At 40.6% G+C, this 27,593-nt stretch overlaps 1 protein-coding gene and 1 long non-coding RNA gene across 5 annotated transcripts in view; one reads left to right on the top strand and one right to left on the bottom strand.

The window, feature by feature from the left end:
• Positions 1-25,275, top strand: part of LOC140617256 (uncharacterized) — a 37,883-nt gene extending 12,608 nt beyond the window's left edge. Inside the window, exons 2-4 of the long non-coding RNA XR_012017484.1 lie at positions 12,690-12,987; positions 13,316-13,433; positions 25,026-25,275. This is a non-coding gene — a long non-coding RNA (uncharacterized lncRNA). The remainder of the gene's footprint in view (positions 1-12,689; positions 12,988-13,315; positions 13,434-25,025) is intronic.
• PRICKLE1 (prickle planar cell polarity protein 1) overlaps positions 1-27,593 on the bottom strand; it is a 110,522-nt gene that overhangs the window by 55,575 nt on the left and 27,354 nt on the right. For 2 of the 4 annotated variants that reach the window (XM_072798280.1, XM_072798283.1), the window contains exon 1: positions 18,557-18,745. The exons of 1 other annotated variant lie outside the window; for it this stretch is intronic. The gene's annotated coding sequence lies outside the window, so the exon portion shown is untranslated. Of the gene's footprint in view, positions 1-5,082; positions 5,144-18,556; positions 18,746-27,593 lie in introns of those variants that run through there. One more of the 4 variants, XM_072798279.1, reaches the window with a different exon arrangement.

The raw sequence follows: 27,593 nt of genomic DNA, 5'->3' as shown, positions 1-27,593 counted from the left end.
AGTACAGAGACAGCAAGTAAGATCAGTGATTGCCAGGGGCTTGTGGGGAGGGACAAACTGGCAGAGCACAGAGGATTTTGAGGACAGTGAAAAAATTCCATATGATACAAACGGATGGATACATGTCATTACACACTTGTCTAAACCCATAGAATGTACAACACCAAGAGTGAACCCTAATGTAAACTATGGACTTTGGGGCATGACAAAGTGTCACTGTAGGCTCATCAGCTGTAACAAATGTCCCCACCCTAGCAGGGGATGCTGGGGGGTGGTGGTGGTGCATGTGGGTGTGTGGGGGCAGGAAGTGTATGGGAAATGCTTGTACCTTTCTCTAAATTCTGCTGTGATCCTCAAACTGCTATGAAAAAAAAAGTCCTTTTTTAAAAAAAATCTATCGAATGTGTGAATGAAATCAAGAAATAATAATCACATACCTAATATGTATGTGTGAGCTATACAGTAAGCGTGTGGATGGGCTGTGCTATTTAAGCTTTAAAAAGGACTGCACGGTTTCTTCATCATCATGGTTAGAAGACAGGTCTTGTAACATCTCAAATAAATCTCCACGAAGAAGCTGAGAGATGATTCTCTGCCCCTAGAGTCCCACTACGAAGAGAAGCCTATCTTGAAAATAGCCTCTCTTACTCTGCTCCTTTTTTTTTTTTTTTTTTTTTTTTGTAGTGGACGAATGTGTTAGTTTTAGACTTTTTGCTCTGTGGCATTACACATGGAAACATTTACAAAATTACACTAAAATGAATGGCAGGGTTTTTTTTTTTTAAATTAGGAAAAATACCTAGTCCTTCAAAACTAGATATTTTACTTTGATTTTATTTGTAATCAAAATATTTCTCTGGAAGCATTTTCTGTAGTCTTAATTACTCAATTAAACATGTTCCTATGGAACTTTTATGTCACTAGGGCACGATAATCCTGCAGATGGCAAAGGTTTAATATCGAATTAAACTAAGCTATTAATTATATACACAAGTTAAAAGAAACCTAAATGAACGACCTTTTAAATTTTTTTTCATGCTTCTAATAGGCAAAATGGCAGCTGTGTGTCTGCTTACCCAGAGTCAAGCTAGAATAAGAGTAAGGATGAAGCTTTTGTGCTTTGCTACTTGTTTACTTGAAATAAAATGTTATTCGTTTATTTAAAATGTCACCATTGAATATCACATAAAGTGTGATTCTTACAGAAGCCAGGTCATCTCAGATCTGCTGCTACTATATTTGATCTGAGATTGAAAACTATCCCATGCTACAACATACTGTACTTTCACGTACATTCACTGAAAGGCTGAACATGAAGAGTATAGATTGTGTTCAATGAAGACACATTTTAAAATTAATAAATGGAAAGAAAGACTTTCTCAATCAGATGGCAAAGTGGGAAAAGTTTACTGCATATTAGAAATAAAAGAGCTCTGTAAACATTTTTTTTTTGGATGATTACCTATTCCAGAGGGAAGATAAAGCAACTAATGATCCAAAATGTATAGATGGTAGGCTCTCAGATAACATTATCAAAAGCAACAGTTCTTTGTGTGTGTGTGTGGTTTTGAATACTCTTCTATTGAAAATTAGTCTTTTATTCTCACTTATAAGGAGAAAAATCCAACTTGGAATATCTGCTTAGAGGTTGGGGAGGTTGATTCTTCAAATTCTTTAGACCCAAAGTTAGGAAAAAGGAAGAATGTGCCAAGTGGGATTACATTATGGATTTTTCTTTCTTCTTCTTCCATTGGTGGACAATGTAATTTATTAATTTTAAAGAAGATTTTATTTATTTATTTGAGAGTGAGAGAGAGCACAAGTAGGGGGGCAGAGGGAGAGGGAGAAGCAGGCTCCCCAAGGTACAGGGAGTCCAATGTGGGGCTCGATCCTAGGACCTTGGGATCCTGACCTGAGTCAAAGCCAGATACTTAACCAACTGAGCCACCCAGGCGCCCCTGAAATTTATTATTTTAAATCAAACACTGACAGAGAACCAGAAACACTTCTTTTTATACTTTAGAATGCCATGAATCATTCCCCCTAAATTATATTCAAGTCACTATTTAGTTCAATAAATCTTCAACAACGCTAAATTATTAAGTTAAACATAAGTTCTATTTCTTGAATTGGCATTTTCTTCAATAATACCAAGGGGATGAGGAAGAGGGTTCAGCAACTCCTGAGGTTTCCTGACATTTTCCCTGAGAATCCCTGAGACACCTGAGAAAAATGCAAAATGCAAAAATCCTAAGGAAGGAAGGAGGGAAGGTTTTACAGAGGCTCTACTGGCCATGTTATGCAAAAACTTCAGTATATTTTATCCAATATTACAAGAAAAGTACAACTTTGTTCATCAAATATATGCCCTATTGCTAAATATCCTAAGGTTTTGCTTTTAATATGCAATGCAAAATAGTGTTAAATAGTGTTAGGTTATGCCTTTATGCAAAAATAGATCAAATATGTTGGGCCTCAGATAAATGGTCTTTTAAGCTCATCGCCATTGCATCATAGTATGATAGAGACAAATCTGAAAGGTTTCAGACTCTGTACCTTGTCTACAACCAACAACCTCAAGTCTATGTGTTTTATTTTTTTTTTAAGATTTTTATTTATTTATTCATGAGACACAGCGAGAGAGAGAGAGAGAGAGAGAGAGAAAGAGGGGCAGAGAAACAGGCAGAGGGAAGCAGGCTCCATGCAGGGAGCCTGATGTGGGACTCGATCCAGGGTCTCCAGGATCGGGCCCTGGGCTGAAGGCGGCGCTAAACTGCTGAGCCACCCGGGCTGCCCCAAGTCTATGTGTTTTAATTTAGGAGGGAGTATAATGCTGAATTCCAGCCCTTATACTTAGCAATTCACATATAACAGGTAAATTTAGAGCAGACTTTTCAAAAACTTAATCATAACTAAGTTAAATTAATTTGAATATAGTTGTTATAGGTGTTTTTGATTCAGTTAACATAAGCAATTGCTAATGACCAGAAATCATATCTTTCTCTATAAGGAAAATGAGAACTAAATAATGAGAAGCAAAAAGATTACTTATTTCTTCATTTATTTGTAACATTATCTCTCATCTAAAAATTTCTGCTCTCCCAGTAATTCTACTTCTAGCAGTAAATCCTAAGGTAATAATCAGAAATGTGTAAAAGGATTTGTATAGAGGGCGTTCAGAAAGTAATTTTAATACTGAAAAATAAGAAGTAACCTGAAGATTCAACATAATGGAACTGAATTGGTTCAATAATTATATTCATGAAATATAAATTTATGCAGCTAAAAATGACACCACAGAACCTATGCTATCCAACAGAAATAGCATGTGAATATTTGTAACTTAAAATTTTCCAGTAGACACATTAAAAAAGTAAAAAAAAAAGTGAGATTAACTTATTAACATATTTTTATCTAACTCAATATTGCAACGTGTAATCAATATAAAAGTTAATAGTTTTAGGGGCACCTGGGTGGCTCAGTGGTTGAGCATCTGCCTCTGGCTTAGGTTGTAATCCCAGGCTCTGTTTCTCCCTCTGCCTTGTGTCTGTGCCTCTCTCTCTGTGTCTCTCATGAATAAATAAATAAAATCTTTAGAAAAATAATTTTAATAAATTAAGATATCCTCCTTTCTGTACCGCCTTTGGAATCTGGTGTGGTTGTACACTTCTAGCACATCTTAATTCTAACTAGCCACCATTCTAGTGCTTAACAGCCCAAGTTTCTAGTGATTTTAGTATTGAACTGTGCAGCTACAGACAATGTTTAGACCTAGAAAGTCATTAATAATATATTAACATTTGAAAACATCATATGACATATGTACAGTACGATTTGAATTGTATGCCTGAAAAATTCATGAACAGGAGAAAAAAAGCATGAAAGAGTATATACACCAAAATGTTCACAGTGTTTTCTGGGAAGCAGGATTATGGTTGTTCTCTTATTTTCTTTTCTGTATTTTTAAAATGTTTGACTGTATTATTTCGAAGCTAATAAATAACTCTGTTGATACCCTTCCATCAGCATTGATTAGATCAAGTTTATGACTTTAGACATTCCACTCTAAGAATGCGATCCCTGAGGAGTGAATTTGTTCTGCTATTTCAGACTAGTGAATACAAATTTCATTGTCCAAAGAGAATAATTTGCCACTATGAACAAGACTTATATTTTCAGCACAGGCCCTAACATTTGCCCCGTAAGTGTGGTGTGTGTAATTATAGCATAAGAACTGTGAGTAAATTATTTCGTTGCCTGTTAAATAACCGTTTGTTAAGTCTAGACAACAATTATAAATAGCCATTATTTATAAAGTTTCCATTCAAAGTACTTGGGGGATTGTATAAAAAATAGGCAATGTGACCTACACCTCCTTATATTCCTAAATTGTCCTAAAAAGGAGAAAATACCTAAAATTGGCAAAGACGGTACATAACAGACAAAATCCACTTTGAAAAAGGGGGGATGCTAAGGGATGGCCTGGGTGGCTCAGTGGTTGGGCGCCTGCCTTTGGCTCAGGGTGTGAACCCGGGTCCTGGGATCGAGTCCTGCATCAGGGAGCCTGCTTCTCCCTCTGCCTGTGTCTCTGCCTCTCTGTCTCTAGGTCTCTCATGAATAGATAAATAAAATCTTAAAAAGAAAAACAGTTTAAAAAAAGAGAACACACCCGCCTGTGAGACCTGACTGAGGGGAGGCGGTAGGCCGGAAGAAACACCTTCCTGGCCCAGGGTGGCGGGTGGCGGGGGGGGGTGCGAATTCAGGAAGTCGGGTGTTGGCCAGCCCTCTGAGGGAGGAATGCTGGAGCCACTCAGCCTGTGGGGTGCCCGCAGAGGGGCCAGCAACCCTGGCCTGGCCCTGGTTTTTTTTATGATTATTAACAACAGTAGCGACAGAGAAGGTGTAGTAAGCATTTTCGAGAAGTCAGAGCCAGGCTGAAAGCTTCAGACATAATAATGGATCAGCTCCTCAAGCAGCCCTTTGAGGTAACTAAGTGCCTGAGAGGTTAGTAACTTGTCTGGGGGGTGACAGGACTTATAAAGGGCAGGGCTGGGAGCCACTGACACTCGTCAGAGCTCTTACCGGCTTTGCTGGACTGCCTCTCCTTCCAAATTTTACACCCTGATGTCTGCTGCCACCGGAGCTGTGGGGAAAGGAGCAGTGTTTTGAAAGAGGATGCTGGAAAAACAAAACAAAACAAAACAAAAACAAAGAAACTGAGGTTTATAGTCCCAGGAGGATAAACCTACCTCACGGACGGGAAAGACCAAATTCACTGACTCTAAACCACAGAACAAGGCCAAAGAAATGTGTACAGCACACTGTGGTAGACATCTGTGGGTTTTGTCTTCCTGACATCCACTTTCCTTTTCCTACTAAAAAAGGTTTTCTGTGGGAACAGATGCCCCCACCCCACTCTCACTCTGTGGTGGTTTTAATGGGCGAAGCCTCCTGTTGGCTTTAGAACAGAGCACATGACCCTTCAAAGCCAGGCAACCGGAACATTCCACCCCCTTAGCCAGTAGCTGGTGTGACTGATGGCATATGAGCTCAGTCTGGGACTTTCCTGAACTACGGAGAAAGACAGACAGGTACAGCTGCTGGTATGCACACCTGCCTCCATGTTGGACAACGCTGCCTGAGCACGAATCCAGCGCACGAGGAAAATGGGCCTCGAGATGAAGAGACGGAGTCTTTACGGATCCCTGAGCACAGGGATTCCAACACGCCAGCAGCAAGATTTACTCCTAAACTCTTCAGCTGAATGAACCCACCAATTCTTTCTCAATTCTCCATGGATTTTCTGTCATGGATCAGAGGCAGAGCAGACTGGATAGAAACTGGGGTCAAAGGCAGGCCAGTGTTAGGAAACATGGCAGATAGGAGGTCAGGAACATCCTAAATTCTATGGCCTTTGGAAAAACTGTCTGAGCACTCCTGTGGTTGGAGTGAAACTGTTCCTCCTCCTCCTCCTCCTCCTCCTGGGAGGGAGGCAGCTGACAATGTGGGAAGTGCAGGTGCAGACCACCAGCCATCAACATCCCCTTACCGGCTGCTCAAGGTGTGCCATCTGGAGGGATGACAAACATGGCCCCATTCCGCCACCCACCCCCCCCCCCCGCCCCCAGGGAGCTCATCAGCTACTTAGAGGGCAAAGGCAGGAGGCACAGGTTAGCATGCCTGCATCATAATCTACCTACACACTGAACCCAGTGCAGTAAAATCAGCACTTGATTAAAAAGAAATCTCTTGGTTCTCTGGTCTAGACTAAGTATCTTCCACTGAACTGCATAACGCAAGGCCTGGCTGCGCAGAGGTCAAAAGATAAGGAGGTCTGAAAGATGAACACTCAGCCCGAGGAGCTGTACCAGGAGCAGCAAGACTCAGAACTGGCCCCGAGGGAATCAAGTGCATTCCGGCCTACTGCCAGAAAGGAAGTTGCTAAAGAAAGAAATCAAAGCAGGAAACTGAGGACAGAATGGAAGGGGGGACACCACAAAAGAGGACCAGCATTAACAATGCCTCTAGCTGCTACAAAATCACCTCAGCTCTGGGAACTTTCTTGGCCTCTACCAGCCTGGGCTCCCTGTGGCTAATGTCTCCTCCTGACCAGTGACTGTATTTTCCCCAGGTTGATTCTACATCAAGCAATCTCCTTACTGAGGTTGGACATTGACCGTCCTCCCAAGCTCAGGCTCTGGGGCCTAGGAATGAAAGCAAGAGCTCTGGGGTTCTGGATTCCCTCCATTCCTGTGGGGTCCAGTCCTCAGCAATGGGAGTTCTTTGTGCCCTCTCTCCTGAATCCCTAAAAGCATGTGCAGAAGGCCCTGGCTCTTGAGTTCCTGAACTCTGTACACCTGGCCAAGGCGCCACTATCTCCTGGGGGCCATCTGATGCGCAGGGTGCCTCAACTGCCCCTGAGCTCGTCATTGTCTCCTACCTCTTCCTGTTTTTTGCCCACCGCACCCCCCCCTCCCCTTTCGCCTCTCAAACCCCTTCCTCAGGTGGTACGCACCTAGGTACGTCTCTTCCCCTGTCTACTAGGAAGACTCTAAGCTTCATACCCAAATCATGGAAAACTTAATCCATTTTTAGTGGGGATGGGGGTACTCTAAGTATATACATGATTAGCAATGCTCTTTAATCAACTGGTAAAATTTTAAGTATTCACCTATGGAGTTGTTTTGGTTCTTCTCAGTTCTTTTTCTTTTCTTTTTTTTTTTTTTTTTGAAGATTTTATTTTAAAGTACTCTCTACGCCCAATGCATGCAGAGCTCAAACTCACAATCCCAAAATTAAGAGTTGTGTGCTCCAACGACAGAGCCAGCCAGGCACCCCTCTTGTCAGTTATATTTACAAAATCTCAACACAAAGATCTTATTTAGGATGCTGTTAAATTAAAACACCTCACTTGGGGCACCTGAGTAGCTCAGTGGTTGAGCGTCTGCTTCTGGCTCCGGGCGTGATCCCAGGCTCCTGGGATGGAGTCTCACATCAGGCTCTCCACGGGGAACCTGCTTCTCCCTCTGCCTATGTCTCTGCCTCTCTCTATGTGTCTCTGATGAATTAATAAATAAAATCTTAAAAAAAATAAAAGTAAATAAAGCACTTCACTCAATACAAATATGCCTACTGAATTATTTCAGTTTTGCTCTAGCTGGGGCCTGAGGGGGTACTATTCTTGAACAAATTTACCAAGGAACAAAAAAGAAAACAGAATAAAACAAAAACCCAGTGATACAGACCAAATCTAATGGACTTGAATAACAGCTCTGTTTGGTTATCCAGTATTCATTTAAGCATCAAATTCATTCATGCAGCAAGTATTTAGTGAGTGTCTACAATGTACCAGACAGTGATCTAGGCCTTAGGGATACAGCGGGAACAAGACATTTTCTTAATATTTCATATGGGCTGATTATCAAACCATGTTCTCCTCCTTGGGGAGCCACTAGTTAGTAAATCCATCTTTCATTCCTTCCTGCCTTGATGACTTGGCCCACAATGTATTCTAAAAATGGCATGTCAAGACCTGGTTGTTCAAAGAAGCGTTCTTTCCACAGAAACAGTCTGTGACAGTCATTACTAAAATAAAAACTGAGATAATCTAATCCAACCCATCATCTACATATGAAAAGGTGGTCCATATAGATAGTGTGTGTTGAAACACTGTGATACCTTTTGATTCTTAATCCAATGCTCTTCTCCTGCACTGTCCAATATGGTAGCCACTAGCCCCATGCAGCTACTTAAATTTAGATTTGGAATTAAAAACTCAGTGCATCAGCTGCACTACCTACATTTCAAGTGCTCAGATGCCACATAAGCTAGTGGCTATCATGTTGGAAATAAAAAAAAAAGCTATTTCCATCACTGTAGAAAGTTTTGTTGGACAGTGCTGTGGGGTCTAAACCCCTCTGCTTGCTTTATTCTAGGTCAGGGTTCCTCCAACTTTAATATGCAGAGTATTCACCTGGGGATCTTGCTAACATGCGGATTCTGACAGAGTAGTTCAGGGGTGGGGCCTGAGATTCTATAGTCCTAATAAGCTCCAAGCAGGAGAACTTCTTCCGGCTTGAAGACCACACTTGGAGTGTGGAGTATTAAGGTGCCAGCTCCGTACTGCAGTTAATACTGGTTTAGTGCCCTGATACTTTAATGGTTAAATATTTTTTTTTGTCTTCCCAATTATGTTTTAGACTCCTTAGGAGAGAGTACCACTCCTTCTTCTTCACATCTCTCATCAGAGATGCAGGGGTACATGGGTAGTCAGTTTTCCTGTCTATAGGTACATTACATTTGGTAAATTGGTTTAGTGTTACATACAAATATACTTTTTCTTCTTAAAAGACATTAGGTCCTGAATCTAGCCATTTGAATGCCTTCAATTTCTTAAAAGGAAGACACTGGTGGCTATACAATGTCAACTTCAAGAAAACACATGGGAATTAATCCTTTTTAATGGCCTTAAAATGAATCGTAAATTTTACTAGAGCCTATACACTTGAGATAACTTGAGAAATAGCTGAGAAAAATCTATGATGTATATTTGATAGCTGAAGGGATGCTAAATAATCTATAATTACAAGCAACTGAATATCCAAACTTTATCATAAAATTAGAAAATGATTAAAACACTTACAAAACAATACAATCAGTAATTTTAAGTGTGTCATTATATTACGGAGACCCCACATCCTACCCTGGAAATAGTGAGCAACCCTTCTTAATGGGACAGCTGACAGTGGTTGTGGTATGAGCAGTCACCTCTCTAAATTCTTTTCATAGCTTTCTATCAGCTATTTCCATTTTTCTAGAAATTTCAAGAATCACTATTTTTAATCAGTTATTAATTAAGAAGTTCTTAGTTAAGTTTAAAAGATCAGTCATTTTCATATTGAAAAGTCATGTCCTGATGCATTAAGTTTTTAAGGAAATAAGAACCCTTTGTGCCTTCCTAAATGTATTCCTTACAAAGCAGCAAGAAAAAGAGTTTTATTAATGCACAAGACTGAAAGAAATGTCAAGTATGCTAGAGTTCTGGTTTTGATTTTGGCCTTCAGAGAAAGTTAAAGAAGCAGTGGAGCAGAGCTCTTTAATTACAATCCAATGTCCTGGAGAAGAATATTTGATATCTCTTCCAGTTGGTGTTCTAGCTGATATGAGAAGAAAATCAACTATGACGAATACAACATGAAATCATTCCACCTAGTCAAGTTAATCAGGATTATCCTGTGTGTGTATCACGAACCTCCCTGGTTGTGTTCAAGAGCTTGTTTGACAAATTATAAGATGTAAATGTTTTAAGAGTTACATCAGTACTTTTTTTTTGTTACATAGCCTAAGCCAGTACAAGTTTGTGCTAAGATTCCTCAAACTCCCACTTCACTTTAGGAGGGTAACTAAATGACAGCATTTTTTTTTTCAGCCAAGAGGAGAATAAGCAGCTCCGACAGGAAGATGGCAGGATGATGGTGGAGAGCTTGGGTCTGGAGTTGCTCCTCCACTCAGTCACCTGGTCAGCCAGGCCTGAGGAACATTAGCTCTCTCTTTAAGACTCAGTTTCTTCATCTATAAAATGGGAATGAGACTAAGGTTTCTGGGAACACTCAATACAACACTGACCGCAGGACACTGACCACAAGAAGCAAATGCTTAGCTAGTAAGCTTCAAATGAACATTAATTACTTATATTAGATCTGAGAGGTATTTATCATAACTTAGTAGCCGTGAAATATCTTCCTTCACCCCTATCGTGCCCCTTTAAGACCCTTTACTTTGTGTTTGTATTTAGAAAACTTCCTTCAAGATACACAAAATACCTGTTTAAGAAATGAAAGAGGTGTTTGGGGATTTGTTTTTTAAAAACAGTGTATTATCTGCTTGCCCAGAATCGTTCTATAGCTCCCATTCAGAGATAAAATGGTTCAAAGTCTCTTAACAAATGGAGTGTAGAGGGAACATATCTCAACATAATAAAGGCCATACATGGCAAGTACACAGATACTCAAAGGTGAAAAATTAAAAAGCTTTTACTCAAAAATCCGGAACAAGAAAAGGATGCCCACTCTCATCACTTTTATTCAACAGTTTTGGAAGTCCTACCCACAGCAATCAGACAAGAAAGAGAAATAAAACCCATCCAAATTGATAAGAGCAAAGAAATGGAAAGATATTCCATGCTCATAGACAGGAAGAATTAATACTGTCAAAATATCCCAAGCAATCTATAGATTTAATGTAATCCCTATTAAAATACCAATAGTATTTTTCACAGAACTAGAAAGAATAATCCTAAAATTTGTATGGAACCACAATAGCCAAAGGAATCTTGAGAAAAAGAACAAAATTGGAGGTTTCACAATCCTGGATTTCAAGATATATGACAAAGCTACAGTAATCAAAACAGTAAGGTACTGGCACAAAAACAGACACATAGGTTAATGGAACAGGATAGAGAATCCAGAAATAAACCCATGCTCAGATGGTCAGTTGATCTATGACAAAGGAGGCAAGAATAAACCACAGGAGAAAAGACAGTCACTTCAATGATGGTGGGGAAGCCGGCCAGCTACATGCAAACGAATGAAACCGGACCATTTTCTTACACCATACACAAAACTAACTCAAAATGGATTAAAAACCTAAATGTAAGACCTGAAACCATAAAACTCCCAAAAGAAAACATAGGTGGTAATTTCTTAGATGTAGGCTTTAGCAAAAATTTTTCTGGATATATCTCCTCAGGCAAAGAAAACCAACAAAATGCAAAGGCACCCTACTGACTGGAAGAAGATATCTGCAAATGATATATTTAATAGGAGGTTAATATCCAAAATATATAAGGAATTCATACAATTCAGCACCAAAATGACAAATAGTCTGATATTAAAATGGGCGGAGGGCTTGAAAAGACCTGTTTCCAAAGAAAAAATACAGATGGCTAACGGACACATGAAAAGGTGTTCAACACCATTAATCATCAGAGAAATGCAATTCAAAACCAAAATGAGATATCACCCTATGCCTGTCAGAATGGCTGGAATCAAAAAGATAAGAAATAACAAGTATTGGCAAGGATATGGAGAAAAGAAAACCATGTGTAAATTGGTGAAACCACTACAGCAACAGTATGAAAGTTCTTCAAAAAATGAAAAGTGAAAATACCATATGATACAGTAATTCCACTCCTGAATATTTACCCGAAGACGATGAAAACTTTAATTTGAAAACACATGCACCCTATGTTTATTGCAGCATTATTTACAAAAGTCAAGATATGGAAGCAACCCAAGGGTCCATCAATAGATGAATGGATAAAGAAGATGTGGTATATATATACAATATATATTGTATATATATGTATATATATACAATAGACTATTACTCAGCCATAAATGAAATATTATCATTTGTGATAATATGGATGGACCTAGAGGGTATATGCTGTGTGAAAAAAGTCAAAGACATATACCATACATTTCACTTATAAGTGGTATCTAAACCAAAACAAAACAAAACAGAAACACTCTCATAAATACAGAGAACTGATGGTCCTCAGAGGGGAGGGAGTGGGAGGATGAGTAAAATAGGTGAAGATGACTAAGAGGTACAAACTTATAAAATAAGCAAAAAAAAATAAATTCGAAGATTCAGTACAATTTCAAGAAATATATTAATATCCAGATACAGCCAATAACATAAGATGCACTCTTGTAGAAGATAACAAAAGTCATGGAGTTGGTGAAGTAAGGTCTGGACAACCCGGAACAAAGTAGAAGTTGGCAGCTAAATGTATAATTTATATGGTACAGAGGAAATTTTTTAATTCATTCAGGTCAAAAGAGGATTGTGTTCGTCTTTCATTATCTAGTTTGGTTGTTGCCTACACAAGAATTGTACTAACTCCTCTCTCTCCTTACTGAGGGTAGAACTGACTAAGGTAGAGCAAGAACAATTGTCTTCACTGGGGAGAAGGGACAAAGTCCCAGCAACAGTCACAAAGGCTGGTCAAATTCCTGTCATCAGCCAAAGAGCCTGTGTGTCAGCACAGTCAGGCGAGAAGGGATCAGATGCGCACACTTCCCATATGAGGTTGACCTTTCTCTGGAGGGAGAGCAATGGACATGTTCATGTTTAAGATGTTTAACAGCACTAGTCAATAACGGAGAATCCATATCCTTCTCCAGTCATAGGGTGTAGGGAGTCTGGAATCAGGAAGAGAAAGGCTTGAAACTTCCCATCCACAGAGCACTTTCTCATCTGGTCACCCCAGAACTCAGCTGGACTCATCTTCAGGAGGTTGGTGCAGTTACTTCACACTACCAAGAAGATGAAGCTCTGAGGGGAAGACGGCGTATTCAGGAAATATCAGCCACCTAGTAAGTGGCAGATCTTGAAGCTACGCCCCTATGGGCAGAGTGTGAGGAAAGTTCTAGAGAGGGAAGCACCGAGAACCTGGCTGTGACGCTGCTAGATTTCACCAAGGTATGGTTCCTGGGACCCTTGTTTTCATTTTTTTATACTGTCAAAGCAAGTAAGCTTACAAAACTAGGGTTTTCAAAGCCTCTGTTCTAAATGTTAAAATTTGTTTTAAAAATGGTTTAATAGCAGCGTTTTCCCATCCAAGCCAGAATCCATTAAAGGCTGTATATTCTAGGTAATCATTTTTCAGTCTAGAATAGTGCCTCCTTTTTTTTTTTTTCTTTTTCAAATGACGATGGCTTTTAGAACAGTTAGAACAGTTGCCTTATAGAAGGGCCCGTGTTCTGGATTTGATGGTTTCCTTAGATTGTCTTTCTTCATGTTCTGCTAGCCCCTCTATTTCCTGTTGGCTGGACCAGACTACACGGTCTTGGAAAGATTTCACTGCTTCACACCAAAGAACATATCCCGCTATCACTGAATTCAGGAGAAATCACTTGGTTAAATTGGTGAGTACCAGATTTCTCCATTACAAGTTTTTTTCTTCTTTGCTAATGGTTAGTGGATGTAATATTTTTGGTATCCTGTTGATATCCTATGTTCCTCCACAATCTTTTCTATCTTTGTAGCTAATTCTTATGCAGTGTTTGTAGTCTGTCATGTTTCACCAACTGCAATCCTTCTGCAACATTCATTATTTGGGTTGGGAATCCGGTGAGGCCAAATCTCCCCACTCTCATTCCCCAATGCTACATTCATGGGCTGAACTCCAGGTAAAGACAGAGTTACTCTACTAAGTAAGATGGTGGGCCCTTGGCAGGATGGGAGATTGCAGAAGGCCTAAGGAGTAGATGTGATCTCTCCTCAGAACTCTAAGAACAAGGCTAACCATCTGGTAAAATGAGTTATGCATTAACATTTTTTTAATTTTAAAAAAGTAATATATATGCAATTGTTTTTAAGAGTAAAATGGTGGTAAAAGGCTTACAACAGAAACCATAGTGGTTCACAGTGGTTTGGTCAACAGAGTCAACCACTTTTTAAAAAAATGTTATTTATTTATTCATGAGACACACAGAGAGAGAGGCAGAGACATAGGCGGAGGGAGAAGCAGGCTTCATGCAAGGAGCCCAATGTGGGACTCGATCCCGGGACTCCAGGATCATGCCCTGGGCCCAAGGTAGGCGCCAAACCGTTGAGCCACCCAGGGATCCCCGAGTCAACCACTTTTAACCTTTGTAGTTATTCCTTCTGATACGTATCTCCATACTTAAATTTTAAATAATTTAAAATTTTTACTCATTATTTCGGACTTCCTGTTACAGAAGATGAGGATGAGCTGCTTTTCCTGTGTCTTGCTTTGGAGGAGAAATAGGTAGAAATTCCTAGGGCTACTACATTGAATTCTGACAGCAACCAGCACAGTTAGGAAGCCTTAAAAACACTTGTCAAATGTCACTGGATGGATGACACAGATACCCAAATGCACAAAGCCAGGATTCATTCCGCTGTTTCTCATAGCAAGTGTGCACCAAGCAGAAAGGAGGAGACATACATCATCTCTCAAAGTCACATATGTTAAAATGGTTATTTGTATCTTGTTTCGCTATGTTCTTTAAACATTAAAGTTCAATAGATTGAAAGATTTTTTAAAGGACTGTCATGAAACTAATTTGAATGACTTGGTAAAAAAAATATCTACAGCCAGAAAATATTTCTCAAGTAAATTCTTAATCAGCAGTAGAGAAAAGAAGAATTTAGGTGTAAGAAAGTAGTCTTTTCTAAACATTGATGAGCAAACGGGCCTGAAAATATATGGGAGATCTTCCCCGGAGTCCTGTAGGCTAGGAATTCAGCCTTTCGCCTTGTAGAATTTCAAAGCTTGATACCAAGCCAAAAAAAAAAGTATAAATTATGAAAACTCTGAAAAGACTCCCACCTCATTAATATGTCTCAAAATACATTGCTTAAGGGTAAAGTTAATTAAATCACAGTGTACATAACTTTGAAATGGCCTGGTAATCAATCACAGACAAAACTATGTTACACAGAGACAAAATGGAGAGTAGGGGACATTAATACAAGTTAAATAAAAACAGATTCATACCACGGAAGGAACTTTTCACCTGACTTGCTGCGGACTCTCTGTCCCATCCAGCTTTCGGGAATATTCGAGGCAAGTTGATGAAAGAACTACATATTCTTCTTCACTTGGGACCCTTTCAAGTAGTGAATCTCCCACTTGGTGCTCAAGAATTTCTAAAGCCAACTTCAGTGAGCATCGAGTTTTCTAGCAAGGCAATAAAAGTCCTAAATTTCCTGGTTAAAGTATGTAGTTTTATGAATTTTCCAAGAACTCATTTCTTTCTTTGGTTGTCTGTCTTTGGGCCCTTCACTTTCACTGCATTTCAGCTCTTTTGCAAGAAGGGGAAAGAAAGAGATTCAAGCTAGCCATTTTAATTTCTTGTTAACAGCCTGATAAAATAAAACCTACATTTTTGGTTTTGTTCCTTATAATTAGCTGCCGGTTCCAAGTAGTCACGCAGTCTCACTACTGAAAGCCATCTAGAGCAGGTTCCTTTGTGTCGCTGGAATAATTTCTATCCCTGTACTAGTATTTCCTGGATATACCTGGCTTTCATTGCACAGAATCCTAGAATGGGAAGGTTCTTAGAGATGAGCTACTTCAAACCCACACCCGAGGCATCTTCCCAGCAAGGGCTATTATGAGGAAATGATGAACAGTTGACAAAGCAAGGGCTTGGGAGCCAGATAGACTTAATCATCTATAAACAAGGCTAGCAACAGGTTTCCAGAAGGTCCTTGGGCAGATAATATAATGCAATAGATGCACAAGAGCCTGTAGCACACTGCAACAGATAAAACCCCGGGGTTTGGAGTTGGAGCTGAACCCAGCTGGGCACATGTCCCAGCTCTACCTCTTTACAGCTGTGTGTCTCTGGGCAGGTTGCTTACCCTCTCTAAGGCCCACATTCCCCATCTGTAGAATGGAGGAAATAATACACCTAACCCACCATGTTATTTTTAAAGACTGGATTGGATAGTTGCCAGAATAGCTGCATAAGGCAGTGTTGGTTAAGTGACACAAAAGGGGTGTACTGCAGTCCAAGGAGCAAGGGCACCCTCACTTGCAGGGTGAGTGGTCAAAGCGGGAGGGGGTGGGGTTTGACCTGGCCCCCAAAGGCTGGTATTTGCAGAGGAGGTGAGGAAGACGCAGGTCATTATGTTAGAATGTGTTGTCCTGTCCAATCTCCATCTCCAGTTTACACTAATGATAAGGCCGCAAACCTGAGTCTAAGAAGGTTCTGGGATTTGGCATAAGAAGAAGGGAGAGAATTGTGAGGCTTCTGGCTTTCTAGGTAAGGGTCACCTCTCCCCAGGGAAAGCTAGACTAGAGATACCATAAACCAACAGCTGGCACCCACCCCGGTGGCCCTCGTTTCCCGGTGTTCCCAGGCAGGTGTGGTGGCATCACGTGTGCTGCTCAAGCCTGATCAAGGGTGAGAGCAGACGCTGCACAAGCTAGAGCAGCATCCACAGCAAAGGGGTTTCTGCAAATGCAAAAACACAACGCTTTAAAAGCCCAAGGTTGGGCAGCCTGGGTGGCTCAGAGGTTTAGCACCGCCTTCAGCCCAGGGCCTGATCCTGGAGACCCGGGATCAAGTCCATCGGGCTCCCTGCATGGAGCCTGCTTCTCCCTCTTCCTGTGTCTCTGCCTTTCTCTCTCTCTCTCTCTGTGTGTTTCTCATGAATAAATAAATATAAAATAAAATAAATAAAATAAAATAAAATAAAACAAAATAAAAGCCCAAGGTTAAAACATCCATCACTGTCAAGCCCGTCTTGCTATATGTCCAGAGCCACAGGTTAGGGCCCTAGTGTGCGTAGAAGCCACGGGTCTCCTCTATGCTCTGGGACCATGTACCACCCTCACCCTCCACCCCCACCCCTGCTACTGACCATCCACTCTTGATGCCTCAAAGGCACCCTCTGCTTTCTCCTTCCACGGTCCCTTTCTCATAGAGCGCACATGCCCCCTCCAACAGTTGTCCAAACCAGAAGCCTAAGAGTTACCACAGACTCCTTCCTCTGTCTTCCCTAGGTTTGGTCATAGACTGTTCACTCATCTCCCCAGTCTGGTCTCACCTCCTCTATCATCTCTCTGGACTGCTGCCTCAAAGAGTATCACCCACAGGATAAAATCTTAACTCTTCTTAGCAAGACATAAAGGGCATCATTATCTGGCCTCAGCCGACCAGTCGGACCTGAGCTTCCAACACTCTTCCCTTAAAATTTGCGTTCTGGCAACATCTAATTACCTGAGAGGTCTCTGAGCCTACCCAGCCTCGGAGCCTCCCTGACACACTCTTCCCTCACCACCATGCCTCCAACTGGGAGAACTTCTACTCATCCTTCTAGCCTTGGCTGGAGCACTATTTCTGCTCTGATGCTTTCCTGACACCTGCCCACGTACTGAGGTGATGCCTGTCTGGGTATCTCATGGACCTTCCTTGGTTTACCTACTTTGTAAGGCCTTGAAATCAGGAACACAATCCTTTCTCCTCCCAGCCCTGGCCCGTCACAACACAGCAGCCCACCCAAGCCAAAATTCATTGAGTGGATGACTGAACTTTAAAATGAAGAGAGGAATCAATATTATTTCATTAAAATCAAGTTTGAAGAAATCCTCTGCAAACGTTAGTTTACTTAATGGAAGGGTGGGGGAGAGAGTGGGCTTGCATGGGGATATTCTCCACCAGTTTATCTTCTCTTGGAAACTGCCAATGAAATAATCTCATCCAACGTGCCATCCAATAGGGCGAAGAATCAAAGTAGCATTTGTTTAAAAGAATTAACCTCTGTGGTACTACCTGAATTTAGGGAGTTTTTGAACTCTTTTCAGCTGGCACTCAAATTTATCTAGAATATTTTCAACCCCTTCTCCACTACCAAGACAACAAAAATAGATGAAAAACACTACAAAAATTTAGAACCAGCCAGGCTACAGGGATTTAGCTCTAATCCAGCTTTGAAGACTATCAGAATGACTTTCAAAAGCCTCTATATAAAGTGGGAGATATTATGGAATTGTCAGAAGGGCTCCTCTTTTCTGCATCCTTTTGAAAAATAGGATGACACACAGGTTCATGCCTGAAGTCGTAGGACTGAACTCTAAAATCTTCGAGTTTTGAGTATTTAGTTAATTGCAATCATTTACTTTCCTTGGGAATTAATAGAAACCATCTGCTTAATGATAAAGCTGAGCTCTGCAATTATTTGAGGAAAAATGTGCCACAGTCAGCATAAAAGAGGCTTATTGAGGAAGCCTGCTAGACATATGTATTTTTTTTTATAATTAAAGCCAATCGCATTCATTAATTTAGAAACGCTGTTGTGATCAGCTGCCCCTATTTCTTATTTATCAGCACCACCCTTGTTAATATGCACCTATGCAACCTTCAATTTTGAACTTACAGAGAGGTTAAATAACTATAATTGTACAGATGGTTGTGATCACACATCAGAATGTTGAGGCGATCATGAGAAAAAAATAAAGATGGGGAAATAAACGTCTACTGTCAACCACACATCCGCCTTCTGGGTCTCATACCTGTGTGTAGCAGGATGATTTTCCTTTTCTAGCAAACAGGAAGACGGCTGGGAGTGCTCCAAACAGGATTCCTTTGAACTGGCCATCTCTCAAAGCTCCTGGTAATTCTAACTGCAGCTCTGCTAGCAGCTGGGAAGAGCCCCCAGAAAAACAGGCAGCTTTTGTTACACGGCAGCCTAAGGGACAAGAAGAACCAACATCTCCCCTCGGTGGCTGTAAATATTGATCCCCCTGGGAGGAATGAGGGCGCCACCTCTGTGTGGTGGCAAATAAATAGAGGAGGAGGAGAGCAGAGGAAAGAGAAACACAACAGGGCCAATGGCCCCAGTGGCTTTCTTCTCTCTGTGTGTGGCCCGAGGGCGGAGATGTTTATTTGAACATCCTCCCTTTGGAAAAGAAGCCAGTTGACTGCTTTGGGATGGATCCAATGCAGTTAATTTCACAGGCCGAGTCCATACCATTTTTAACCAACATAGTGAAGGATTTTGAATTTTTATTTTTTTAAAGATCTTTTTTATTAAAAAAATAAATAAAAAAAATAAAGATCTTATTTATTTATTCATGAGACACAGAGAGAGAAGCAGAGACACGGAGGGAGAAGCAGGCTCCTTGCAGGGAGCCCGACGTGGGACTTGATCCCACGACCCCGGGGTCACGCCCTGAGTCAAAGACTGGTGCTCCACCACTGAGCCACCCAGGTGTCCCAGATTTTGAATTTTTAAAGCTAGTTGGTAAGAAGCTGCTGATCCACACCACCCCAACCCCCAAAACTCCCACTCCAGTTCTGTAATATCTTAGCTAGACATTCTGATGGTCCTTAACCCACTGAATGGCATGCGAGTTAAAAAAGATGGATTTTGTCAAGTATGACAGATACCGACTGAAATCTCCCTTAGCCCCACAAATGTGAGTTAGGGTCCGGCCAGCCTCAGTGCAGGCACTAGCAGGAGAGTCACAGAAGTCATCAAGGTTCCCGAGGGACCACCAGCCCCAGGGGCATCAGTGCCAGGACGGAGGCAGCCTTTCTCCTCTTTGGAAAAGGGGTGGGGGACGTTAGGAGAGCTGGGCCCAGGCAGCTGCCAGCAGTGGCAGCCAGCAGCAGCTCCATCAGGATGTCTGTAAAGACCCTGTTCTAGGGACGCCTGCGTGGCTCGGTGGTTGAGCATCTGCCTTTGGCTCAGGTCGTGATCCCAAGGTCCTGGGATCGAGTCCCACATCGGGCTCCCCGCAGGGAACCTGCTTCTCCCTCTGCCTGTGTCTCTGCCTCTCTCTCTGTGTGTCTCAGGAATAAATGAATAAAACCTTAAAAAAAAAAAAAGACCCTGTTCTAAAGCCGAGTAAACACAACAATTTTATGGCAAACAGGCAAGTGATGTCTTAGAATATGAATATTTGTATGCCACCCTCAGTTTCTTTTTTTTCCTCTTTTTTCTTTCTCTAAACAAATTTGTCCATTGTAATACGTTATTGCAAGGTATCTGGGCTCTAGAATCAGAGGGGTTGGGGTGTCTGCCCAGCTCTGTCATCGCCGGCCTGTTAGTTACCCTCTCTCCCTGGGTCCAGTTCCATCATCTATAAAATACAGGCGATATCAGGCAATCTGGACATGATGGGTGTGAAATGTGCCATGGCCCAGATGTGAGAAGAGTGGCTTGAATAGCTGGACTACCCGGGTTCAAGCCTGGTTCTGCCACTTACCCTGAGTGATGAGGGTGGCCCAAGTCACTGAACCTTTGCCTCAGTTTCCCTCCTTGAAAAATGGGGATAATACAAATCCCCCATTCCCCATCAAGTTGTGGTAAGTATAAGTAAGCTGATGTTATAAAGGCTCTGAGAACTGGATCCATTTTGCTTATTATTGTGAACATTAAAAGAGATGATGCTCATCAGCCTTGCATGTATTGAGCGCTCATTACATAGCACCCATCATGCTTACTGTAAAGAAACTAGAAAATACCAATGAGAAAAAAAGTAAAATAATAACCTTTCAATGGAAACTTGTAGAAGTGGAACACTATAAAAAAATGACCAAAATTGTACTTAAAGAAAGGTGCTATTTCCAAGAAAACGATGGAAACATATTTCCCTAATTATCTTTTAAAAAGGAACCTTGGGGATCCCTGGGTGGCTCAGTGGTTTAGCGCCTGCCTTTGGCCCAGGGTGTGATCCTGGAGACCCAGGATCAAATCCCGCAACAGGTTCCCTGCAGGGAGCCTGCTTCTCCCTCTGCCTGTGTCTCTGCCTCTCTTTCTCTCTCTGTGTCTCTCATGAATAAATAAATAAAATCTTTAAAAAAATAAAAAAGAACCTGGAAGACGACACAGATGTGTTCCAAAGGTGAAAGGTGACCTCTTTATTTCCCTTTAGACTCGTTAACAGTGCAGAAGTTACACCATGGAGGAGTGACCAGGCTCTATGACAGCACGAGCATCCCACGAGGCCAGCCAAACTCGTATCAAAAAGAGGAAAATTCTGGGGTGTATGGGTGGCTCAGTTAGATGTCTGACTCTTGGTTTCAGCTCAGGTCATGATCTCAGGGTCATCAGATCAAGCCCCATCAAGCACAGAGCCCAGTCGGGGCCCAGTCTGCTTCTCCACCTCTCTCTCCCTCTCCCTCTGCCCCTTCCCATACTCACGTTCCCCTCTCTCTTTCAAATAAATAAATAACTCTTAAAAAAAAAATAAGAGGAAATTTCAAGTTTAAACAAGGCGTTCAGCCAAAACCAAGAGAATAAAGGGAATTAATTGTTAATGCCAACAATTCCAAGTTCACAGTGGAGGTTTTAAAACATAGACTTTCCCCCCCTAAAACCTAGAAGCAAGTTCCCTTCAGCAACTCTTTTCCTAAGGCACTTGGCAATAATGGGTATTAATATGAAAATTCCTCTAGTGTGATGAAAACAGAATGGATCTAGAACTTTTTTTTTTCTTTTTAAACTCGGAGTACCGGGACCCCTGGGTGGCTCAACGGTTGAGCATCTGCCGTTGGCTCAGGACATGATCCTGGAGTCCCAGGATTGAGTCCCACATCAGAATCCTTATATGGAGCCTGCTTCTTCCTCTGCCTATGCCTCTGCCTTCTGTCTGTGTCTCTCATGAATAAATAAATAAAATCTTTTAATAAAAATAAATAAAAAAAAATAAACTCAGAGTACCTTACTAGTAGTGCAATTCAGACACTTAGACTGAATGGTCCATTTAAAAGTACCACTTTTGGTGGATGGTTTAAAAAAAATCTCCAAATTCCGGTAAAATGCACAAATTCCAGTAGAATATAGAGGAAAATAGAATAAACTTAGCTCAAATACTTTTGGGGGGGGGGATTTAAATAGTATTATTGTGTTTAAGTATGTAGAAATCTTCATGTGGGAGTATAAAATTGGTTTAGCAATGTTTCTCTCCTTTGCTTTCCTTATTCCTACCTCTAAATTTAATATCTTTCACAACATATATCTACCTGAGTGCTACATTTACATAACTAATTTTTTAAATAAGGAGGCACAAAAATAATAATCTCCAATGTTTCGTCAAGTTTCAAATGATAGGAGAGCCCAGGGTTGAAATTTTTCTCATTTTTTTTATGGTTTAACACATAATTATGAAATAAAACGAATGGATATCTGTGACTTATAAAACATTCCAAATATTTTAGCAATAAGAAATGAAGTTTACTTATTAAAGAATAGCTTTTTAAAAGCATTCTAGAATCCTAGAATGATTTATTTTATTCAATTTATTACATGCATCGTCTTCAAATCCTACCTGTTTACTCATAATTAGCAATGACCTTACCCCTATTCCCAGTGCATTTAAGCCTTCCATTATTCTAAGGGGCCCAGGAAGTAAAAAGAATTACACCTTTCAGTATTTAATCACCAAATTTGATTTCCTTTTCAAAGAGCCTGAAGGTAAGTCTGAGATATTATCTATCTCTTAATTCCACTTTGCAAGTAAACAAACATTTACCACCCCACTCAGTTCATGAATACAATCAATATCCTTTTCTGTGATTCAGACATAAAATCCTATTGATTATGTTTAAGTGGTCACTTACAAGGGTGCCCTGGGCAATTGCTTCTTGAAGTCCCTAAATGAAGTTCTCTGGCCTTGGCACAGGCAAAAAGCCAATGACTTCATCTCCACGGTATCCCAGCTTAAAAGGTTTCAATGGCTTGGGAGGGGGGGGCAGATGAAGAAGCCCCCAAATGGGACATGGGGGTCATCTGAACTTTCCAGCTTCATCCCCCAACATGCTTGTCTTTGCTCTTCCTAGTAACCACCACTACCATAGACACAACAACAGTGATAACTAAAACTTCTACAAGGCCCTAGCGTTATATAGTAAGTAAGGAATTTAATCCTTACAACCACCTTTTAAGGGAGTGACTATAATTGCCTCCACTTGATGGAAGAGGTTAAGTCAACTGCCTGAGATCATCCAGCAAGCAAGTGTAATAGCCAGGATTCAAACACACAGTCTGGCTCCAGGTCTATGCTCTTGCATCAGAGCCAGACCCTTTGGAGATAGGGTCTGGCACAAAATAGCGCCTCAATCAATCTTATTAAATGACTGGATAAATTAGTTCTCTAATTAGTCAAGAAATCTATACAGTTAAACTTGACTTCTTAATTTTATACTGTATATAACCACATTATGGGCTTCAAAGAAAGATTCAAAATGATGATACAGAAATTTGTTTAACAAATATTTCTTTTTTTTTTTTTTATTTTAACAAATATTTCTAAGCAACTACAATGTGCCAGGGAGCCAGGCTAGAAGGAAATACTGCCCTGACTTCAAAGAGCTTACACTCCCAAAACAGGCCATTAATTTCTAGGCCTAGGGACCAGAAGCCTTGCCCTAGCTGCATTGAGTCAAGCCTTTAAGATAATGATTGAATCCTTTTTATTTTTTTAAGATGTTATTTATTTATTTGAGATAGAGCAAGAGTGAGAGCAAGAGAGAGAAATCACAAACGAGTTAGGGGGAGGATGGGTGAGGGGGAGGACAGAGGGAGAGGGAGGAGCAGGCTCTCCAGCCACCAGAGAGCTCAATGCAGGGCTCCATCCCAAGACCCTGAGATCATGACCTGAGCCAAAGGCAGAGGCTTAACCGACTGAGCCACCCAGTTGCCCTGGTTGACTGCTTTTTAAATAAAATCAGTTTATTCCAGACATATGCATTCTACTTTAACCTTTTGTGGACTGGGCTGGGAACAGTGTCTGAAATGAGGAACAACCCAGTAAGTGGATGGATAGATAAAAGAAGGGACAGATGAAGGAAGCAAGCAAACTGGACCTGGTCACACTGTTTAGGAAAAATGCATTTCAAATTCTTTTTTTTTTTTTTAATTTTTTAATTTTTTTATTTATTTTTATTTTTTTGTTATTATTATTTATTTATTTATTTATTTTTTTGCATTTCAAATTCTAAATAACTTTCAAGCTCAAGTAATTCAAACTAGAGCAGGGGATGAGCTCTAGTTTGCAACTCTCCCCCGAGATGCTTCCCTCAAAATTGGGGGACAAGTCAATAATCAAAATAGCAAACACAACTCCAGATTTTATAGCACCTGTTCACACACAATACTCTTCCTTTCTGAAATGCTCTGTTTTTAAAGAGGTCCATGTTTGTTTAAAAGTTGCCTTAGGCATTGGAAGGACTGGATCTATCCTTATGTTACTTCACACACAATTCGTAGAACACTTGAGTTATTACAATCCTGAGGTTTCTGTAGGAGGCATCGTGTTTTTACAAAATTGGCAAACCCAAATTCTAGGTTTTATGACTGTTTTATGTAACCATGCAGTTTTTCTATGTATAAAAAAAGGTTCCTCAAATACTCACTAAGCTACTCATTCCAAAATCATCACAGTTTTTTTCAATCAAAAAGTGAACAGCTTTGACATTTTAAAATAAGAAACTGTCGCTTTCAGAATTTGATTAGACTACTCTAATAGCAGGCTGAAGTCATTAAAATTGGCTGTTAGAGAGACAGTTCACATGCTTCGTAATTGGCATATTGTACTGATGACAGCCTCCCAGTCAGGATTTCATAAAGACTGGATAAAGGCATGTCACACACAAGCCACTCAGTAGAAATGTGCTTCAATATTGTTTAATCCTACAAACTCCACATTTCCATAATAAAGTAATCCTATTTTTGCACAAATGAAATGTAATATTTATGCCTTAGATTAGTATATGCACATTCTTATGGAAGAAGTGTAGGAGATACGCTGTGAAATATTAATACCACCTTAATTCAAAAGTAACACACAAAAGAGCATTTCATTAGTCTTCTCTTGGTCCATTATTACTTAAGGGTGAAAAAAAGGGAGGGAACAACCCATAATTTGTTAATAGTTTAGTAGAGAAATGCCAGGTTAATTAAAACAAAAAAAGGCACAATGTTTCCTAAGATTTACTGCCATTTTATTGAAGGGAAAACTTTCTTTAAAATTCCAGATGTGAAACTGCCTTAGGACAATTCCGATGCTGTTGTGGAAAATGCAGTGAAGGTCTCCAACAGGACGCTGCTTGTCTGGGCCCCCCCGAGTCTCCACCCGGGGCCAGCAGATGCCAGCCAGGAGTGGGCGCTGGATCACAGGCTTGCGGGGACCAGCACCCCCTTTGCCTTTGGGTCACTAAAGCTACAAAGACACTCTCTGTTTTAGAAGTCGTCTTACAGAAAGGAATAAAGTGCTATTTCTTGGGCTTTCTGACCTTATCTTCTTTTAAAGAACTTCGTTTTCTCATGCAAGAGCCAGAGCTGATATACATGGTTGATACAGTATAAACTGCAGCCAAGGGAAGCTGTGCGGAGGAGTCAGGAGACTGCTGGAAGTGCAAGTATATGAATTAGTTAATTTTCTTAGTGAAAGAGCTAGCAAGCAGGCAGGACATTTTTTTCTTTCTTTTTTTTTTTTTTAAATCTGACATTCAACCAGGTTTTCTAAATTGCATGATTGGCTGTATACACTTCTCATTTGTAAGCAATCCTAGCTTCTGGGCTACCATAGAAGAGGGTCAGTTTCCATAGAAAATTAAGAAGTTGGGAACAGTAAGGAGTTTGAAAAAGGAGCATCGCTCCCCGCCCAGGCAACAATGAATGGACAATGAGTTCAGGCCTCCGTGAGGTGCGAGACAAGCACGGAAACTCCTACAAAGAAATCATTTTTTCTTCCTTGTCATTGGATCATATCTCATTTCAAACTGTTATCTAGTGGCTTCTAGAAAGCCACGTTAACCTACATAATCTATTTGAGCTGCAAGAGATCTTTTTTCTTTTTTAAGATTTTTTTTTTTAAGTAATCTCTATACCCAAGGTGGGGCTCAAACTCACACCCCGAGATCAAGAGCCACACACTGGCTGCCGGCTGAGCCAGCCAGGCCCCTGCTGTCTGAGACCTTATACTCAGAAAAGTTATTTTGATATCAAGATGCTTAAACACACCCTCTTAATTAAAATGTACCAAAATAAAACCTACCTACGACTTCTCACGTGAATGGAAGCATCCTGGCCTCTCTTTCCTTAGCTACAGGCAACCCCCCTGCCCTTGGTTCTGGTACCGATCCTACCTGATTGGACTGATGGACTGGCCGTAATGAGTCTTTATCATGTGCCCACAGAGGAGGCAGCAGCTACATTCCAGGGGTGAAATTTGGGGCCTGTGCTCAAGGCCTTCATGCACAAAAGGCAGGCAAGTAAAACAATTTTATCCCTGTTCCCTGAACAGTACTTCACAAAATTAATGTGCAAACCGACCATTCTATACACACTGGGAAAGGAATGAATAGGAATAAATTCCTCAAAATCAAGGTGGAGAATTAAATTTTTGGATGCCACAGATAATATGGGAAGTCTTTTGACATTTATATATTCCCAATCTTCAAACTCAGTATTCCAACTTACTTTTACCATTTTTATTGTCCAGGACTATGTAAGTTGTAGATAAAACATCAGAGTGCGAAAGAAAGAATACGCGATCCAATTTTCCATGGAAGGCGGGCATTTATTATTTCTATATTTTATTCTGGACGAGGCAGCTATTTAGTTACATTTGTACTTTGCCATGGCTGAAGCCAGGTTCCCCAGCCCCAGCCAGGCAGCTTATATAAGGCCACCACCGTTCACGAGGAAGGTTAGGTTACAGTGAATGTGCATGTGATTCTGGAAAATATACCCCCTAACCTGGGCAGGTCAAAAGCACCATCCTCATGTTAAAAAAAAAAAACACATGTGCTATTGGCTGTCCTGATAACCAGTAATAATACTGCTAACTTGAATTAATAATATAAAACCTATTAATAGAATCCTATCCCCCAAAAGAACAAAAATGTCTTACAGGATCTGTGATGCCTGCAATGCTATAAATCTCTGAAGACAGGTTATATCCTTCCCACTTCCCTGAGGCATTTGTCACATTGCCAGACAAGATTAGAACTAGATAAGCCTCAGAAACTTTTTTGAAGATATTAGAAAGATCATGTTAGGGAAGTGGCTTAGGGGTTACACTTTATCAAACCAACATCCTTCAAATGCCTACCACTGATAATAAACTGTCATCTTGCTAGAGCAAAGTGGTGGACACTGAGCCAACAATGGGACTATATATTTAGTAATAACCTTTATTCTGTTTTCCTTTTGTGTTTGTGAGAGAAAGACCCATTTAAAAAAAATTATAACACAATAGAAAAGTCTTAGGCAGACAAAGGCATTTTTCATTAACAAGGTCCTTTCTCACCACTCCCGTCACTTCTCTGACCTTCTTTCTTCTACTGGACTTTCCCATCACCCCCACCCAAGTTTTTCCGGAGTTGTATTTTTTCCTCCTCCACTCAACTTACAGATTTTGTAACACTCAGTCATAGAATAGCTTCCTGATGGCATCTACCTTCTGGGAATGTGTTCTCAAAAGTATTATCTTCTGTAGAAAGTTAACTCTACTCTATCCAAGAATTAATGAGCTCATTTGGTTTAGATTTACAAGTCATATTTTTAGAAGCCCCCCAATAGTTTTCAATGACAGGCTA

The sequence above is a fragment of the Canis lupus genome, chromosome 25 (assembly GCF_048164855.1).
Source record: "Canis lupus baileyi chromosome 25, mCanLup2.hap1, whole genome shotgun sequence".
In the NCBI taxonomy this organism is placed as follows: Eukaryota; Metazoa; Chordata; class Mammalia; order Carnivora; family Canidae; genus Canis; species Canis lupus.
This window is presented reverse-complemented; position numbering and strand designations above follow the sequence as displayed.